Below are 18,846 nucleotides of genomic sequence, written 5' to 3'. Positions count from 1 at the left end.
CTATATAGTTCTGTGTGAATTTTAGACTGCCTGCAGGGTTGGCGCCCAAAAGCCCCGCATTATCCAAGGGTCGACTGTACATATATACATATTTGGATGAGAATAGGGCTCTAAAAACAACAGGTGTGCTATATATGACTGCAGAGACTCTATGTGAGTATATGAGACAGTCACTGTCCTCAAACACCTGCTAGATCTGAGAGAGAAAGATGGAGCAGTAATGTGATGCCAGTCTCTCCCACCAAACAGCAGCTGAGAACATGACCCACCAACTACTGAGAGTAACCAGACTGTCTATCAAAAAGGGCAAGAAGATGGTCCACCATCTGTGGTTCAGAAGAAAACAAGAAAAGAACCCTGGTGTTTTTCTTTCAAACCTAAACTTTATAGTAATCTAACAGAGGACAAATAAACGGATTCCAGGATCCCCATATTAAAACCTACTCATGATGAAAATAAATGTAAAAGTGTGTTCTAAGTTGTCCAGCATGGTATACATGTTCATTATTATGGTAATCATTACAGATATTTCCTACCCAAAGAAGAGAAACTAGACCCCAGCATCAGCAGTTTGAAGTCATATTCTGGAAAGGTGAAATCTTTGAAAAGAATGAGTCTGCTTGTTTTCATAACAAATGTGCAAAGGTTTTCAAAATTTTCATGTCCTCATTGAAAAGCCTAAGAAGAGGAGCCAGTCAGTGATACGTGACCAGGAGTTAGAAACTCTAGTTCAAATTTGGTTCAATATAACAAATATTTTATTGAGAGGTCTTCAGAGGACACAAAAATAAGTCAGAATATAGCTCCCTGCTTGACCCTCACACACACAAGAAGTGTACTAACTACGAAGGACAAACACCAGTTGCTGTGGCCAAGTGCTGACATGCTCCTTCCTGTCCTACTCACCCCTTTGTCCTTGGCCTATTTCTTATCAGATCCATGCCGCTCCCTCTTCAGCAAGTCTGACAGTCACAGACTGAGCCCATGGCTCCTGGAGTCCCTACTGAATCCTGTCAACAAAGGGCACTGGCAGAAGAACAGAACTCAGTAGGAAGTGAGAGAGCGAGAATGTTTCCTCCCCTTCTCCTTCCACCTTGGCCAGCATCTCCTGCAGAACCTGTGTGTTCCCTGTGGCTGCCGCTGCCCTCAGGTAGGCACTCCTTCCAGCTTCTAACTCATCCTTGTTCCCCCAGCCTAGGGATGACAGAAGATTCCTGCTGTTGCTAATATCTGGGTTGCCTTGCCTTCCCTTAAATAACTTCCCAGGTCTTCCTTCACTTGTATAGCTAGTTCTCTGGATGAAGTTCCCTCTAATTTAAACACTTACAGTAGTTAATGTTCTCCTGGCTGAACATGATATGTGGCAGCTAAAAGTGAACTGACTGCTATTGAGAGCAAAGACCCTGATTTCACCATTGCTAAATTCAAAGCTCACTGCTATTGGTGTGGGTCCAGAGTGAGTAACACAGAGGAATGAAGAGACAGAATTGATTTTCCTCTTCTCCCAAAAGAACACACAAGAATAAGAGAGAAAAGCAATGGGGGAAAGAGAGAGGAAGAAGCATTATGGACTTACTACTTCCCTGTCCTCAGGATAATTTGGTTCCAGAAGAGGCTGCTGACAAGGACAAGGAATTCTCCCCCGCTCCTAAAATTCCGATAAATTAAAGAGAATGGACCTTCACACAGCTAGGTTAGGGTCTTTAGAAACCCTAAACACTAAAATTTAGATTATGGTATGCCAAAAAATCAATGAAAATAAAGTCAATCCTCTATACTTATAATACAACACAATGTAAGTGTAAATATTAAGTACAATAAATTTGACTTTTTCCCATAGTAACTGCTTGCACATTAAAAAAAAAATATATATATATATATATATATGTATATATCTCAAAAATCTTTTCCTCCAAATCTATTTGGGGGCCCCGCTTTGCCCTAAGCACATACCTAGTCAGCCCACTGGATCATCCAGTGATGGGCCTGGGCAGCCTGCCTTGTCCAGAGCTCCAGTGGCCAGCGTCTGAGGGATGGTGCATGTGCTCTTATAGGGGTGTGGGGTGCTGGACGCTGAGTGTCCTGATGACCCAGGAGTGTAGAGAGTTCTTAAATTCATATGTGCCCGGGAAAACTGAAGGCTTTAGAGGGGAAAGTGAGCTGGAGCACTAACCTTAAGAGTCTTTGAAAGAGCAAGAGGACGCACAGGGTTCACCTGCTGGTGGTGAGGTGGACAGTGGATGTGTCTCCAAGAGGTTATCTATGCACCATCCATCAAACCACCACTGACCATCATCTTCTTAGAATCAGCTATGTGTACTCAGCCATAAAAAAGAACGAAATCATGCCATTTGCAGCAACATGGATGGACCCAGAGATCGTCATACTGAATGAAGTAGGTCAGACATAGAAAGACAAATATCATATAATATTGCTTATATGAGAAATCTAAAAAAAAATTGTACACGTGAACTACTTACAAAACAGAAACAGAGTCACAGATGTAGAAAACAAACTTATGGTTACCAGGAGGGGAAAGGAGGGAGGAGGGACAAATCGGGGGATTGGGATTCACATATATACAATACTATTCATATAATAGTATAATATAGTACATTAATATATAAAGTATGTAACTAAAAATGACTTATGGCATAACACAGAGAACTCTTCTCAATACTCTGTAATGAACTAAATGAGAAAAGAATCTAAAAAAGAGTAGACACATGTGTAACTGATCCACTTTGCTCTATACCTGAAACTAACACAACATTGTAAATCAACTAGACTCCTATAAAAATTTTTAAAAGTATACTGTACTCAAACATTAAAATCCACACAGCCCCCTAAACACTATTTCAGAGATGTATGATATTAAAATTGTTCACCATACATCATTACATGAAAACAGAAGGTTGAAAAATGTATGGAATGAGCCCAGTTTCATTAAACATGCACACATATACATACCTAGTCGAAACCTGGGATGAATAAATCAAAATGTTAAGGATAACTATTCTGGGGGGATACTATGTTATAATTTATAATTTTATGAATAACTTAACTTTCAATGATTATGTATCACTTTTGTAGTAAGAAAAAATTATATGCAGACTTTTCTTTAAAAAAAAAAAGGTATCATAGGGATGAAAGGATACCAAAAGATGTTCTTTAAATGCCACTGAACTATGTCTGTAGTTTGCATTTAACCAATACACCAGTCAAAATTGATGGGGTTTTTAATTTACAAGTTAACCAGGAGATTTATTTATAAAGACATATGACTTGGAACTTCCCTTGGGGGTGCAGTGGTCAAGACTCTGAAGTCTCAAAGCAGGGAGCCTGGGTTCGACCCCTGGTCAGGGAACTAGATCCCACATACCACAACTAAAGATCCCGCATGCCACAACGAAGACCTGGCACAGCCAATAAATAAGTAAAAATAACCTTTTTTTAAAAAAAAAAAGACATATTACTTTAAGACACTTTCTGCCTGTTTTATACAACCCCACCACAGTCAGTATGCAGCTCAATAAATACTTGTTGAATAGAACTGAATCATCTAGTGTAAAATTTTTATAAATGGTTGAGATGAGGAAGAGCCCAGTGAAATTCATACTTTACAGATGACAGTAAGTTCCTCCATTCTACTTCAGACACACTTGGCACTGTCTGTCAGCATCACCTTCTTGTTAAATCTCTTACCATGGCTTCCATCGCAGCTCATCCTCCCAGTCATCCTTCCGTTTCAGTGTCCACCGATCACTCACTGTGGTGGGGATCCTCTTCCTCCTTGGAACTGTGGTCTTCCCCTCCACACTAGCCTCATGCTCTAGCCTGCCGCTTTCTGCATTCTTCTCCCCGTAAATCACTTCCTCGGTGAGTTCATCCACAGTCATGGCATTATCTATCACCTCAGTTTCAGGTGTAACATGACCTTGTTTCCCTGGGTGTGCGCTAGTGTGCTGTCATTGTTACATATGCAAGGCATTTTGATATTGCACAACACTAATGATTAGAATTTTACAGTATGACTCACCAAGGAAAAGACTGGAGGATCTGAAGAAGAGTTGTTGGCATCAACGGCTGTAAACTCCTTCCTCCATGCCATAAAGTAAACCAAATAACAACACACAAGTAGAAAAAGTCAGCAAAGCATGTGTTTAAAACTGTCAGGTTAATGGTATCATACTTTGTTTGGAGAAGGAAGAAACTAAGTAAATGAAACAATTAGCCAACAAAATATTTTTTAAAGGCCTTAGATTCTGTATTTATAAAACTCACTTATATGAACAAAGTATATATTTTTATTAGTCATAACTCTGTTTTTTATTTTTCTGGTGGCTGGTCCTAGTTGGCTGACCACACTACTCTTATGGATTCAGCTTCAAAACAAATCTCCTTAACTGCCTCCCTCCCCTTCCAACCAGATTTCTTCCCTTAAGATTCTATATAGAAATTTCAAGCCACCACTGGGCTTATAGATTCATTATGTAGACCCAGAGTATGTAGATCATAGGTCCTGAAATAAGCTAAGGGTTACAGGCATTCCTCAGACCCAGTACATGGAACATAGAGGTTATAGACTTTTGGAATAGGAGGATGGCAATTTGGGGCCAATTTTTGAATAATCCTGGCAGGAAAGAAAGCACATGCTAGAAAGTGCCACAGAATATTACTACACAGGAAAAGTTATCAAAAGCCTTAAGGCCATGAGTAAGACTGGGCCCACCTAACCGTACACCTAAAGCAGTTAGAAAAAGCAGAACAACACCCCCCACAAAGATCAGAGCAGAAATAAAAGAAAAAAGAAAGGAAGACTGGGCCCAGATACTAGTCCAGAATAATAGATAGAAAAGCCAAGTTTCACTGAAAGGTAGAACCACTTTAACATAATAAATATGTTTCAGTCAAGCAAAACAGAAGAGAAGGAGATGACTGAGAATAGACTATCAAGGCCCAGGGCCACCAGCACCCCCAGAGAGGGTAAAGGAAACATCTACATTACCTAGGCCCATAAAACAGGGCTGTGCTCTGTGGTGACTGCTCATTAGGGGTGCATAAGGAGGTATCTTCCAGGGCTGGCCAGCCAAGCAAAGGGGTTATTAGAAATATGTATACATATACACATTTAAAATAGATTACCAATAGTACCTACTGTACAGCACAGGGAACTCTGCTCAGTATTAATAACCTAATGAGAAAAGAATTTGAAAAAGGATACATGTATATGTATAACTGAATGCTGTACACTCGAAACTAATACAACATTGTTAGTCAACTATACTCCAATATAAAATAAAATTTAAAAAAAAAAGAAAAGTATGTATATATGGAGGCTACTTCTCAGAAAGGGCAAGCTAGCTAAACTAAATTAAAGATCAAGAACCAAGGCGAGGACTTCACTGGTGCCTCAGTGGTGAAGAATCTGCCTGCCAATGCAGGAGACTCAGGTTAGATCCCAGATCTGGGAAGATCCCATATGTCACAGAGCAACTAAGCCCGTGTGCAAAATAAATAAAATTATTAAAAAAAAAGAATTAGGGGAACCAACTGGGCATCAGAATCAGAGTGGTGAAGACAGAGAAAAACATGAGAATACAATTCTAGGAAGCGATAAGAATGCAACAAAACCTGTGGGAGGTCTCAGGTCCATAGACTAGGATTCACTCTATTCTTCGGAACTTCTCACCAGGTTAAAGGCAGAGCCTTGAGAGGAACACATCTGTGTGGAAATGATTTCCTTCTTCGGAGTCCTTGCTATCTCCCAGAGTCCAGGTTTCTTCGGATTCGACAGGCAGAAGGCTGCCAGGTCACTAAGGTAGGCAAGGAGCTCCAGCTGTGCTCCTCTGGTCCTCTGTAGGCCACCTACCCCATCAGACATTATAGGTAGCTTCAGCACCATCACAAGTCCAGCCAAATGCTAACACGTCTCTAGAGCCATCTATAATAGCACACCTTCTGTGACACCACACTGCGAGCTTCTTCCAACTGACAGGCAGTTCTCTCCCAGTTTCGAACTGACTCTTCCTTCTCTTGGGTCGATTAGTGTTTCTTGAGGCTCTACTCTAGATTTTCTCCACCCAACCCTCTGTCCACAGTTCTATCTATACTCATAACTCCAATGACCATTTCTACATGTTAAAGATGAATCACCAGTCCATTTCTGCCAGATCTAAATTAATATATCCAGTTGTCCACTGGATCTCTTCGCTTGATGGCCTTGCAAGCACTTTGAACTCTGATGTCCAAAACCTGATGTGATTTCTTCACCAGATATCTTCCCACCACAGTGTTCTTTAACTCAGTAAGTGATACTACCATCCACTCACACACTCAAACCAAAAACCCGAGGCATCCTTGAATTCTCCAATTCCCTTACTTTCCACATCCAAGTCTTGCTGGATATACCCTCAAATATGTCCTCAAATCCATCCACTTCTCCATTGCTTCTACCCTATAGAGTCCAAACCACCATCATTTTTCACATGGACCGATGTAACAGCCCCTCAACTTGTCTCCCAGCATCCAGTGTTGATCCTCTCCAGTCCTCCGTGTATAAAACAGCCAAAATGCAGCGCTGGCAATGGCATTCCTCTGCGTGGAACACGGATGAACTACAAACACCTACTCATGGATTTCACTGTGCACCATGATCTGACCCCTGCCTACCTCTTGAGCCTCGTCTCACATAACATCCCTCCCCTCCCCGTCTAGGCTCCGTATGCACTGAACTTCTTTCATTCCTTTCATATCTGTCACCTTTGCACATACTGTTCCCTCTTCCTGAAACATTCTTCCCACCTCTCACCTGATCACCTCAGAATCACTCCTAAGATCACAGAGTAAACATCACTGTTTCCTTTGTAGACAAGATCCCCCCCAAAAAAATGTGTATTCCAGTAATGTTCTGTGCTTTCTCAGTAATATTTTCCAAACCTAATATTGCTCAAACTTTATTATAGTTACTTGTGCTTATTCCCTTATTTCTTACTAAAGGGTATATCCTCAGTGCCTAGCACACTGTATGGCATAAAAGACTCAGTTAATATTAGAATAAATGAGAAAATGAGTCAGTGACAAAATCCAAGGAATTTGGATATGACTCCTCAAAAAATGGGCTCCTCAAGGTGAGTCAGATCAGATAAAATGTAGATGCCAGTGGAAATAGCAGATCACAGGAATCTTTCCTCCCGTGTCTGACCAGGCTAGGTGAGTGGATGTGTTTCAGCTGTATGGTTCTTCCTTGGCGATGGGTGCACCAGTGCTGAGTCACTGGTGGTGCTGAGGCAGGTACACATGTGTAGGCAGTCCCATTGCATCTGAGCGCACAGAGCGCACAGAGCATCCATCCTAACCTACCTCAGATGGGCCCAATCAGCCCCTCTTGGAAACATGTACACAGGCCTGCATCATTCCATATTCAGTCCCGCACTGCTCAGGCTTCCCTGGTGGCTCAGTGCTAAAGAATCCGCCTGCCAATGCAGGAGACATGGATTTGATTGGGAAGATCCCCTGGAGCAGATAATGACACCCCACTCCAGTATTCTTGCCTGGTGGGCTACAGTCCATGGGTTTGGAAAAGAGTCAGACACGACTTAGCGACTGAACAATAACAAAGATACTGCTGAGACTCTCTTGAATGAAAATATCTCTGTCTCTCACACAGTCGCCTCTCCCTGCTTCTCTAACCAGAGATGGATCTGGATGTTAGATGGGAAGGGGACTTTGTAGCAGCAGGATAGAGTTGAATTCCTTGAGCCGGTGATCCTCTGGCTTCCTACATCTCTAGGACAATGTTCCCTTGCCCCTGTTTGCTGCAGATTCTGTTGGCTGGTGCAACTCTTGGGTCATTCTGAGCCTAGAAATAACCTGAGCAGCACCCTCTGGCAGACTAAATCTCATTGTCTTTCCCAGCACTATCTTCCTGAGCCTGGTTGTAAAGTCTATCACACTTCTCAGATGCTTGTATTTTCAGCACAGATGCAACAGGAACCCTTCACAGACTCTGAACCAAGGGCTTCCCTGTTCCACACAGAGATGACCCACATCTTAACCTCCAGGGTCACACATTTTCACTGAGCTTCTCTCCACTTAATATCTACATTTTCCCCCTTATTATCCAGTTCCAGTCCTACTGGGCTGTGTCCAGGCTCAGTAAGAATGAGGGCCATGATGGTCTAGACATCCGCTATTGATAGATGAAGGCGACTGATGATACACATGGTGTGTGTGCTGGTCCTTAATCTCTTCTTTCTCGAATCCTTTAATCTAAATTAATCAACCCTCCTTATTCATATCTGCCAAACTCCTACTTATCTTTGAGGTCTAGTTCAAGATTTGTTTCTTCTTTAAAGGTCAGCCTAAGCCACTGGTTACGTATGGTTGTGAGACCTGGACCGTAAAGAAGGCTGAGTGCCAAAGAATTGATGCCTTTGAACTTTGATGCTGGAGAAGACTCCTAAGAGTCCGTTGGACAGCAAGAAGATCAAACAAGTCAATCTTAAGGGAAATCAACTCTGCACACTCATTGGAAGGACTGATGCTGAAGCTACAGTGTTTTGGTCACCTGATGTGAACAGCCAACTCATTGGAAAAGTCCCTGATGCTGGGAAAGATTGAGGGCAGAAGGAGAAAAGGGTGTCAGAGGATGCAATGGCTGGATGGCATCACTGACGCAATGGACGTGAACTTGGGCAAACTTCGGAAGATGGTGAGGGACAGGGAGGCCTGGCGTGCTACAGTCCATGGAGTCACAAAGAGTCAGATGTGACTGTGTGACTAAACAACAAGAAGCCGTAGTGATCTCATTCTGCTCTGAATTAACACCACTTCCTCTCTGGTTATCTAATGTTAGTACTAGTTTATAAATGTTCATAGTAAGTGGTAATTATTACTGATGTTTGCAGTGGCTTGAACAATGGTGGAATAATTAACACAAATAAATTATGGCTAGTTTTAAAGGACATATGAATGGTTAGTTATAGAAGATATCTGGCTCTCTGGCTATCAGGAAAGAGATTGAGGAGTTATTTGAAGATACAATTACCAAACTCTTTTGGCAAAGACATCAGAAGTAGGACTGGAGACAAAGATACTCCAAGATACTGTTTAGCTTAAACCAAGGAGGAGAACGTTAAGTGCAGTCACTGTGCCTTAGTAGTAACAGGAGCGCGAGCCCAGATTTTCCATCCAGTACTGCTACACTGCTTCCTGTGTTGCATTGTAGCAGGCTGTATACAACCTGAGATTCCCTTTTCTCTACAGATTGGTGACCCTCTGTGGAAAGAGGTTCTTGCTCAATCATATAATAAGTGTATTGCCAAGGATCTAATACTTGAGGAATCAGAGATAGAGGCAGTAATGTTTTCTTGACTTAGCCATGCACACAGTGGCTACTCACTAAAACACAGCCTCTCCCATTAATACGTGAACTCTGTGGAGCAAGGATGTTGTCTAGTGTGTTTACTAATGTATCTCTAGTGCCTGATTCACACAGCAGGTGATGATACATATTTTACTAGTAAATAGTTAGTACGCAATATTAGACGAAGACAACAAGACACAGAAGAAAAGTTTAATAATTCTGTTCTAGAGTACATCCGGTTTTGAGAGAGGTCTTTTAGATTCTTCCTTTCCTACTGCATCTGCTGTGCAGCGAGGACAAAGTTAAGAAGTGACCAAAATGGATCATAAACATAAACAGACCCAAATGTGAAAGTTAAAACTATAAAACTTCTAGATATACAGGAAAACACAGGAGAAAACCTTTGTGACTTTGGTATAAACAAAAAATTTTTATGCAGGGCACAAAAAGGGCTAACTAGATAAGGAAAAAGTAAGAAATTAGACTTCATCAAAAATGTAAACTTCTGGTCTTCAAAGTGATGTGATGTTGCTCAGTCGTGTCCGACTCTTTGCAATCCCACGGACTACAGTCTACCAGGCTTCTCTGTCCATGGGATTTTCCAGGCAAGTGTACTGGAGTGGGTTGCCATTTCCTTCTCCAGGGGATCTTCCTGACCCAGGGATTGAACCCAGGTCTCCTGTACTGCAGGCAGACGCTTTACCCTCTGAGCCACCAGGGAGCCCAAAAGATACCATTAAAAATAAATAAATAAAAAGGCAAGTCACTAACATGGGCAAATACTTTCAATTCATATACTCACAGAAGACTTGTATCCAAACTTTTAAAACCTTTATAATAAAAAGAATATATAAAGAACTATTACAATGCAATAACAAGAAGCCAAACATTCCAATTCTTTAAGTGGGCAAAAGATTTAAAAAGACTTCACCAAATTTAAGATAGGTAGCAACTAAGCACATGAAAAGATGTTCAGTATCATTAGTCATTGAGAAAATGCAAACTAAAACCACAATGAGACACCACTACACACCTACTAAAATAATTTTTTTTTTAACTGACAATACCAAGTGCCGATGGAGATGCAGAAACCTGGAATTTTCACAGAATGCTGGTAACTATAAAATCGTACAGCCACTTTGGAGAAATTTGGCAGTTTTTTCTTTATCAAGTTAAACATTCACTTACCACAGGACCTAAGATTTCACTCCAAGTTATCTGTCCAAGGAAAGTGTATACATATCCACAAAGACTTGTATGGGAATGTTCAAAACTGGAAGGTGGAAACAAATGTCCATCAACAGGTGAATGGATAAACTGTGGTATATTCAACAATGAAATACTTCCCCACAACATAAGGGATGAACTATTGATATACACAGAAACATGGATGGATATCAAAAGCATAATGCTGAATTAAAGAAGCCATATACAGGATACATACCATATGATTCCATTTATATGAAGCTCTACGTATGGATGTGAGAGTTGGACTGTGAAGAAAGCTGAGCACTGAAGAATTGATGCTTTTGAACTGTGGTGTTGGAGAAGACTCTTGAGAGTCCCTTGGACTGCAAGGAGATCCAACCAGTCCATTCTAAAGGAGATCAGTCCTGGGTGTTCTTTGGAAGGACTGATGCTGAGGCTGAAACTCCAATACTTTGGCCACCTCATGCGAAGAGTTGACTCATTGGAAAAGACTCTGATGCTGGGAGGGATTGGGGGCAGGAGGAGAAGGGGACGACAGAGGATGAGATGGCTGGATGGCATCACTGACTTGATGGACATGAGTTTGGGTGAACTCTGAGAGTTGGTGATGGACAGGGAGGCCTGGTGTGCTGCAATTCATGGGGTCGCAAAGAGTCAGACACGACTGAACTGAACTGAACTGAACAGTAGGCAAAACTGATCTACAGTGAAATCTGATCACTGGATGTCTGGGGTGGGGTAGAGAGAGACGATTGCAATGGGCAAAGGGAGATTTGGGGAGGGTGACAGAAATGTTCTACATATTGACTGCAGAGATGATTACATAGATGTAGATACCTGTCAAAACTCACTGATTACACATTTCAAATGGGTTCATCTTGTTTGAATTTTTCACAGATGTGTATTACTTCTGTAATTTAAAAAGATTTGTTGTCCTTTTAAAACTCTTCTAACTGGTCAGGCTTGGTTAGTGAGAGAAGCAGGTTTTTAAGATGCTTATATAAAAGGGATTACCGTGAGTAATTATATGAAGAGACTATAATCACTGAAAGTTGGCTATGAGCCACCAGATATTACTAGCATGTTTTTGTCACAAAGTTAACAATACTTCTGTCAAACTCACTGATAGACAATTTAAAAAATTTTAAGCAAAAAAATAAAATCAAAAAATAAATAAAATGGACACATCTTGTATGTAAATTATATTTCAATAAAGTTGAAAAAATAATTATTTTACAACAGTTAAGGAGTTAAGTCTTTTTGGTTATCAATAATGGCTGGCCAACAAGTCATTACAAAGGTTAATCAATCCATTGTAGTATAAGAGTATCCTTGATCCATCAGCCCCTGAAACATACCAGAGGAACAGATTCTCTTATCAGCAGAAAATCAAGGAATTTGCTTTGCAATTCACAGAAGTTAGAGTGTGAATTCATACATCCTCTTGTGATTAACTGGAGTTAATTTTTAAAAAGTCAGGCCTAAGCTATGTTAAAGTGAAAGTGAAAGTTGCTCAGTCATGTCCAGCTCTTTGTGACCCCATGGACTATATAGTCCATGGAATTCTCAGGCCAGAATACTGGAGTGTAGCCTTTCCCTTCTCCAAGGGATCTTCCCAATCCAGGGATCGAACCCAAGTCTCTCACATTGCGGGCAGATTCCTTACCAGCTGAGCCACCAGGGAAGCCCATGTTAAAAAGTGCAAAAAGGTATTTTTTATCAGGTTAATGCTTCAAAAGTAAAGAATCCCCACTGTGAGAAAACAAAATACTTCTGGCATATACTCTGGCGTCTGGACCTTCCAAAGAGGGCAGCACACACACATGGCAGGCAGATGGACAGAAATGCCTCCCTGACCACACTCTATGTGGCACACAGTGGAAGAATAGCTTCTCCATCAGGAGCAGGTTGTTAGAATAGCCAGAGGGATAAGGTTTTTATTTGTAATTGGGCTCACAAATGTTTATTATGATCTTCTTTTTTTTAACTGTCAGTCACTGAAAAGGCTTTCTCTGCAAGCACAGAAAGGGAAGAAAGCAAAGTATATCTGCTAACTTCCCTCTCCACCTGCCTTACCTTACCCTTCTCCTTTCCTCCATCCCCTTAACTCATTACCCCTCCACTAGTAAAGTCTAAAACCACACCAGGGGGCTTGGTTGAACCAAAAGAAAAGGAAGGCCTAGGATCTGGATGTATTGATAGATAAGAAGTGGGGGAGGGTGACTGAATTCAATGAACTCCTGTCATTTCTAGTTCCAGCATCTTGCTGCTGCTGCTGCTGCTGCTGCTGCTGCTGCTGCTAAATCGCTTCAGTCATGTCCAAGTCTGTGCGACCCCAAGATGGCAGCCCACTAGGCTCCTCTGTCCCTGGGATTCTCCAGGCAAGAATACTGGAGTGGGTTGCCATTTCCTTCTCCAATGCATGAAAGTGAAAAGTGAAAGTGAAGTCGCTCAGTCGTGCCTGACTCTTAGTGACCCCATGGACTGCAGCCTACCAGGCTCTTCCGTCCGTGGGATTTTCCAGGCAAGAGTACTGGAGTGGGGCGTCATTGCATAATAGTACACTAATGTCCTGTCCAGCAATTAACTTTTCTGCTCCATACAAAGCCCTGTTGGGAGAATAAAATTAAATGTCTGTCCTCCCTTGACAGAAACCAAGGGATATCCTAGGGACTCCTTCCCCTAGACCCTTTCTCTCTCTATCCTGATAGAGCCATAGATGGCCCTTGACTTAAGCTTGGCCAATTAAATAATCTCATGGAACTCTTTATTTCTTTCAAAGAGTAATGCAAGAGGCAAAGACATGGCTTGCAGTGGAGCCAGGCAAGACAACCAAGCAGTTTCTTTCTCTTGTCAGTTCCAAGCCTCATTTCTTAGGTTTCCCATCCATCCTGTGAGGCTTTCTTCCATGGAGAAATACATATTTTAAGTTTCCCACCTCCCTCCCCTACCCCTCATCCTTTTTTAATCTCCCCGCCTCCATCAGAGTTAATGTCTATTACCAGTTTGGTGGTGGTGGTGGTGTTTTTCCAATTTCTACATATCCCATTTTTGTTTTTAAAAATGCATGTATGTGTCATATAAGTTGGATTATATTATACATGTTGTTACACAACATGCTTTTCCTGAGCTGTGATCTTCTATTTCTTTTGTATCGTCTCATCATTTCTGATTAAAGATGTACACAAAAATCTCACCAAAGTTGGAGTCTATGGATAGGGTGGGACTCAGTTAATCTATTACATAGCCCATTTATTACTCATAAGAGAATGGGCTCAAGTTCATCTGGCTGAACAAAGATTCTAAAGAATGCCAACTACGTGTGAGGCTCAGAAGTTCTTACAGGCAACATAAGGGTTCTTGAGCAGAGAAATCTCATGATGAAGACAAAGTCTCATGAAGAATAACACGGCAACAGCAAGTATAATAGACAAGAAGGAGACCCTGGACAGCAGGGAGACTGGTTCAGTGGCTAACAGAGGAGTAGATCTAAAGAAACAACACTCTAGATTACAGTGGTGGTCAGAAAAATGGAGAGAAATTTTACTGAATTTTTAAGAAGGTAGACTAGTAGGGTGGAAAAAACAATGATTGGAATTAGAAGAGCTAGATTTCAATTCTAAGACTGAAATTCATTAGCTGTGTGATATTTGGTAATATACATTCTTGCTCCATATCTTTTTCTCTGTCAATAAAATGAAGAACCTGGAATATCAGGGCTTTAAGTTTCAGGGTTTTTTTTTCCCAGCAAAACCCCTGCTCCTCTCATAGGGACAGGGTTCAGAGCCCCAGCTCTCCTTCATTATACCTCCCAGCCACTTCGTTACACCTCTGAGGCATTCTTGAGAAATCAAGAGGACTGGGATACAACATTTGAGAAATCTTTAAAGGCTCTATTATTAACTCTAATATTCAATGACTCAAGGGGGTAAGTTTGGCAGAGATGTCTAGAAAAACAGTAATGATTTTAATAGTTACCACAGAATCAAATTAGAAAGGATGAACTGACTTCTGATAAATCTGTTTCTCTTTACATGTCAAATCCAGCTTAACATCTAAATCTTGTGCAGATGGTAATCTAACCTCTATGCAAGCAATACAGTCACAAATAATTCACTGCCTAACAATTCAGCTCACTCCCATTTGAGATCCTCTAACTGTTCAAATGTTCTTCCCTGTTAAGTCAAAACTGGTTCCCCATCACTGTCATCCGAAATGAAGGTCCTTATTCCACCTTGTGAAGCTAAATCAAGTAAATCTAAGCTCTCTTCCACAGGAAAGTTGAAAGTTAAATCGCTCAGACGTGTCCAACTCTTTGCGACCCCGTTGACTGTAGCCAATCAGGCTCCTCCATCCATGGGATTCTCCAGGCAAGAATACTGGAGTGGGTTGCCATTTCCTTCTCCAAGGACAGTCCTTCAATTGTTTGAGAAGAGCTCTCAAGTCTACTTTATTCCCGTCCCCCACCACCCCACTTACTCTCTCTTGCTCTGGCCTGCCAGGAATGTTCCACAAACGTGGCTAGCTCCACTTCTGGATCAAATCAACATTTTCTAAGCATCTACCTAAAAGGAGAGATCTGCACTTCTTCAAGGCTTTAAAGAGTTAATCAAATCAGATAGTCTTCCTTGAAATAAATGACTAGCTTTATAATAAAGTGTAAATAGAACCTACATTCATTATCTGGAAACCATTATTTTCTTACTAAATTTGGAAGGAAAGTTATGATCAACCCAGATAGCATATTAAAAAGCAGAGAAATTACTTTGTCAACAAAGGTCCATCTAGTTAAGGCTATAGTTTTTCCAGTAGTCATGTATGGATGCGAGAGGTGGACTATAAAGAAAGCTGAACACCGAAGAATTGATGCTTTTGAACTGTGGTGTTGGAGAAGACTCCTGAGAGTCCCTTGGATTGCAAGGAGATCCAATCAGTCCATCCTAAAGGAAATCAGTCCTGGGTGTTCACTGAAAGGACCGATGTTGAAGCTGAAACTCCAATATTTTGGCCCCCTGATGTGAAGAGCTGACTCATTTGAAAAGACCCGATGTTGGGAAAGATTGAAGGCAGGAGGAGAAGGGGACGACAGAGGATGAGATGGTTAAATGGCATCACTGACTCAATGGACATGAGTTTGGGTAAACTCCAGGTGTTGGTGATGGACAGGGAGGCCTGGCGTGCTGCGGTTCAGGGGGTCACAAAGAGTCGGACACGACTGAGAGACTGAACTGAACTGCACTGAACTGAAACATTAGCTGGTCCCAGTGTATCAGAAGTAGATTGCTAAATCTTTTAACCCAAAGCAAATTGTGAAAAACATCTAGCTAGGGATTCAAAAAGATCTAAGACTCAAGCTCCAAAGAAACAAATATAAATAACATAAATAAATGGAAGCAGCCTGACTCCAAACTTGTAATCTCATCAGTTCTCAGGGGAATGTAATTCTCACAGGTAACAAAATTTAATTATCACCAAGGTGACCTGGAATATCAATGTTAGTAAGAAAGCTTCATTCACAATTCTTTATCCATCCATTCCATATTCCACCATGAGGTCTGCAAAATCAGGGTGTGTGGCTTAGGCCTGTGTTTCTTCCAGTCTGGGTAATCTGGGGATGGGGATTAGGAAGTAGGACCAAGTCCCTAAGGAGAAAGCAAGCTGGCATAGCCAGTCTGTGATGCCTGTGGGAGTGCTGAGACTTTATGGTTTCCTGTGCCCTGGTTGTCCTAGTAACCTGAGGCCTCCCTATTTGTGTTGGCATTGTGGGGCCAAGAGCGGAAGCAAAGCTGAAGTACCAGGAAGACTTGCAGGGAAAAAATGCGGGTAATGCAGCAGTTATGCCACAGAGGGTCAAGCCTAGGGCATAAGAATTACCAGACTTTGGGGAAAGGGGGTAGTATCTTACAAAAATCAGATTTCCAGATTCTACTTCTAGCATTTCTGATTCAGGAGATACAGGATAAGCTCACAAACCTGAAATTTTAAGAAGCTACCTCCTAAGACAAAGATCACAGTTTTGAAAACTTGGGCTAAGCAAACACATCAGCAGTTGAGGAGAAAAGGTATTGATCAATTTCAGAAAGCTGATATTCTAGCATGGTAGTTCTGAATGTGGTGGGGGCGGGGGACAGACTTTCCCTCCAGGGAACACTTGACAACGTCTGGAGATGCTTTAGGCTGTCACATCTGAGAAGGTACCTCTGACATGCAGTGGGTAGAGGCTAAGGATGCTGCTAAACATCCTACAGTATACAGAACTACTCTTGCAACAAAGGATTATCCAGCCCAAAACATTAGTAATGCCATGGTTGAAAGGATATTCTGCCCCTCAACCCCATCACCTCCCAATCAGAAATCAGAAATCAAAACAGAAATCAATGCTACCTACATATTCTTAGGTCATAGTACAGAGACTTATATGAGACCCCCTGGAAATCACTTGAGACCCCTAAATGATTATTTTAAATAGTGATTTAAAAAGAATACAGATGGGGGTGGTGCTTCCCAGGTGGTGCCCATGGTAAAGAATCCGCCTGTCAATGCAGGAGTCATAAGAGACACAGATTCATTACCTGGGTCAGGAAGATCCCCTGGAGAAGGGCATGGCAACCCACTCCAGTATTCTTGCCTAGAGAATGCTATGAACAGAGGAGCCTGGCGGGCTACAGTCCATGGGGTCACAAAGAGTTGGACATGACTGAAGCGACTTAGTACACACGCAGATAAGGAGAAGATGAAAATAACAGATAATAAAGAGAGGCGGGTATGGACAACAGTGGTGAGCTAAGAGGGGAATCAAGGGAGGACAAGGCACTGGGTGACCACAGTGGGAAACGAATGCTGCACTCCTGGTGGATGTAGGCCATGAAGACCAGGGAAGAGAAGATAAATCTATTAAAATATCACAGAAGCAAAAAGAAAGAAAATGAAGAAACTGTGAAGAAGTAGTTTTAGAGTTGGCCAAGAATAGATCTGGAATGAAAACAAACTGTTAGAGACACTTCTTCTAAACAGTGACAAATAAGGATTTCTCAACAATGATTTAAAAAAAAAAAATGAGAGGACCCTTAGAAAGAAATCAGGAATTATGTGAAGAAAGGAAAAATGTAATTATTTATGACCTTCTAGCCCTAATCACCCCCCAAGAAAGATGGATCCAGAAAAAGTTCCCTGGCTTCACTGAGCAGAGACAAGGAAAGGGAAGGAGAGCTGGAGGAAGTGTACGCCCAGAAACCCTTCTTCAAGGAGAAGGGGGCAAAGGTGGTGTTCTAGGAGCATGGAGGAGCAAGGTCAGAGAAGAGGAGGAAGGGGAAAGATAAGCGAGAGGGACTTCAGGGACTCTCGGGGACAGAGATTAAAGGAGGGATTTTTGTTTTCAGTGTTGCTTTTGAAATATGGGAGATGAGATATAAGCTTCCTTTTCTATCTCTTCTAAGAAATGTCCAGTAAAAACTGACATTACTCATTAGGGCTTTGGGGTTGGGTTTGTGTTTCTTTCCCAGGTGTGACCACATGTAAGACTGGCCTCCAGACAGATAAAGAGCTCAGTTACATATGTTTTACTATGTCTGAGATGACCATAAGATTTCTGGAGCAGCCGAAAGACAGCCTCATATGACAGTGTACTAACTCCTGGAGTTTGGAACTACACTAACACAAGAGTCACATCTGGCCATTTAAATTTAAATTAACTAAAATTTAAAATTCCAGTCCTCAGTCACACTAGCCACATTTCAAGTGCTCAACAGGCACATGTGGCTAGTGGCTACTGATTAGGCAGGACAGGTAGAGAACACTTCCAGCATAATAGAAAAGTTCTACTGAACCGTGTGAGAGTAAAGGAAAAAAAGCTTAAATAGCTAACAAAAAACAAACTCTTTCAAATCTTTAAAGAGCTGCTGCATTGAAAAACAAGTCAATTTCCCCATACTGTTTCAAAGAGCAGAATTGTGGGAATGGATGAGATGCTAGCAAGGCAGACTTCTGCTGAACAACACGCGAGTAACTTAAAGCTAGCTGACCACAGAACGGGCCGCTTCCACTACAGATGGCAGTAATCCATTCCATTCAGTAGAGACAGTCAAGCAAAGACCTCCTTGGTCATATTCCAGAGATAATAAAGAAGTAGATGCCTTCTCAGTATCTAGTTTTGACTCTATAACTTTAATAGCAATTTATAAGTGAGATAAAAATGAAAGTCATAAATGGAATTTCAAAGGTTACTACTATCAGAAGTAGACTGTGGGGCAAGCATGAAAAATTGAACCATC

At 41.5% G+C, this 18,846-nt stretch overlaps 1 long non-coding RNA gene across 1 annotated transcript; it reads left to right on the top strand.

Moving 5' to 3' along the window:
- Positions 1–947: 947 nt before the first annotated feature.
- LOC139184563 (uncharacterized) lies at positions 948–14,287 on the top strand. The gene is made up of 4 exons (XR_011568099.1): positions 948–1,150; positions 4,030–4,114; positions 5,696–5,821; positions 8,358–14,287. It is a non-coding gene; the product is annotated as an uncharacterized lncRNA (long non-coding RNA).
- The last annotated feature ends 4,559 nt before the right edge of the window (positions 14,288–18,846 follow it).

The sequence above is a fragment of the Bos indicus genome, chromosome 8 (genome assembly GCF_029378745.1).
Source record: "Bos indicus isolate NIAB-ARS_2022 breed Sahiwal x Tharparkar chromosome 8, NIAB-ARS_B.indTharparkar_mat_pri_1.0, whole genome shotgun sequence".
NCBI lineage: Eukaryota > Metazoa > Chordata > Mammalia > Artiodactyla > Bovidae > Bos > Bos indicus.
The sequence above is the reverse complement of the archived record's forward strand: the minus strand, read 5'-3'. Positions and strand labels throughout refer to the sequence as shown.